Below are 2,274 nucleotides of genomic sequence, written 5' to 3'. Positions count from 1 at the left end.
TGGCACCGCCGCCAACGCTTCCCGTCCCCCTCGGGCTCAACCACCCGGCATGCACCGAGGGCAGCTTCCGGCCCGTGGGATTGTGGTCGGTGTAGTTCGGAAATTGCCTGCTCCCCACCGTTAAAGGAGCGCACTCTCGGTCAAATGGAACTACAAGTCCCCGGGTGCTTCACGCCAGCGCCAGCTCCAGCACCGCCCTCGGCTGCAGCAGAGGTTAGGTTGCCCAGGCAACAAGGCTCCATCCAGCCTGGGAGCAGGTTAGACAATTTATTCAGTTCCTTATGATCAGCAGGAAATATGATGCATGTCTTATCACATATATGTCTGTGCTGAGCTAAAACGTTGTTGCCATTTCTCTGTCTCCTCCTCCTTGCTTCATGCAATAGACAATAGACAATAGGTGCAGGAGGAGGCCATTTGGCCCTTCGAGCCAGCACCACCATTCAATGTGATCATGGCTGATCATTCTCAATCAGTACCCCATTCCTGCCTTCTCCCCATACCCCCTGACCCCGCTATCCTTAAGAGCTCTATCCAGCTCTCTCTTGAATGCATTCAGAGACCTGGCCTCCACTGCCTTCTGAGGCAGTGAATTCCACAGATTTACAACTCTCTGACTGAAAAAGTTTTTCCTCATCTCCGTTCTAAATGGCCTACCACTTATTCTTAAACTGTGGCCCCTGGTTCTGGACTCCCCCAACATTGGGAGCATGTTTCCTGCCTCTAACCTGTCCAACCCCTTAATATTCTTAGACAATAGACAATAGGTGCAGGAGGAGGCCATTTGGCCCTTCGAGCCAGCACCGCCATTCAATGTGATCATGGCTGATCATTCTCATATGTTTCCTCTATGTTTCGATAAGATCCCCTCTCATTCTTCTAAATTCCAGTGTATACAAGCCTAGCCGCTCCAGTTTGCATGCTGTTTGCATGTCCCCATATACCTTCCCCACCTCTCCTGTGCTCCACCTGGACTGTCACTTATTTCTCCCCTCCTCTTCCCCTTCCACCTACATTCCTTCCTCTAGCTTCACAATTCGGAACTCTTCAATCCTTTTGTCTCACACCTTCTGGATCTTTTCAACTCTGGCCTTTGTGCAACCATCTGCCTATCGACAAATAAAACCCTCACCAGTATCCACCTGTATGTAGGAAGGAACTGCAGGTGCTGCTTTACACCAAAGATAGACACAAAATGCTGTAGTAACTCAGCAGGATAGGCAGCATCTCTGGAGAGAAGGCATGGGTGATGTTTTGGGTCGAGATCCGAAATGTCACCCATTCCTTCTCTCCAGGCATGCTGCCTGTCCTACCTATTACCTGTCAGGCTTTGTTTTGCCCATCTCTCTTCCAGCTTTCTCCACTCCCCCCCCCCAACAATCAGTTTGAAGAATGGTCCCAACCCGAAACGTCACCTATCCATGTCCTCCAGAGATGCTGCCTGACCCGCTGAGTTACTCCAGCACTTTGTGTCTTTTTTTGTAAACTAGCATCCACAGTTCCTTAATTCTGCATGTATAAAACATATTTGTTTACTGAATTTTCCCAGCTCTCAAGTCCATCGAGCTGAGATATTACCAGTTTTACCTGTTTTCAGTTCAGGTTTCTAATGTCTAGTCAGACACAAAATACAGGAGTAACTCAGTGGGTCAGGCATCTTTGGAAAAAGGAATAGGTGATGTTTCCGGTCGGGACCCTTCTTCAGACTGAAAGATAGAGGTAGGGGAGAGGGCGGGGAATTGGATGCGAGAAAAGACCAGAACAAAACAGGGTCGGCAACAGATGACTTTAGGGAGGGTGGAGTCCATAATGGCCTATTGTTGGCTGGGGAAGGTATGTTGATGAGAGAAATACAAGAATGCGAACAGTCGAACTAGTACAGTGGGGGATGGAATGCATGAGTTACTTGAAATTAGGAGGTTCAAAATGTGATCTATCTTCAAATTCTCACACTCCTTCCATTAGATATCCAACATACCCATCTCTTGTTTCTCTGCACTGATTTTCTTGATTAGTAAGGGTTTCAATGGAGAAGCTAGGAGAATAGGGAATGATAGATCAGCCACGATTGAATGGCAGAGTTGACTGGATGGTCCCAATGGGCCTAATTCTGCTCGTCTGACTTATGAACTTCCATATACCTTAAATGCAACTCTGGTAGTGAGATTCAAATTCTAACCATTCTTTGCAAAGATATATATTTTTTCCTGGCTTCCCTATTGGCTTTATTAACAGTTGTTTTTAAAGTCACAAATGCAAGGCTTGCTTGCAAAA

Source organism: Rhinoraja longicauda, chromosome 24, assembly GCF_053455715.1.
Source record: "Rhinoraja longicauda isolate Sanriku21f chromosome 24, sRhiLon1.1, whole genome shotgun sequence".
Lineage (NCBI taxonomy): Eukaryota > Metazoa > Chordata > Chondrichthyes > Rajiformes > Arhynchobatidae > Rhinoraja > Rhinoraja longicauda.
The sequence above is the reverse complement of the archived record's forward strand: the minus strand, read 5'-3'. Positions refer to the sequence as shown.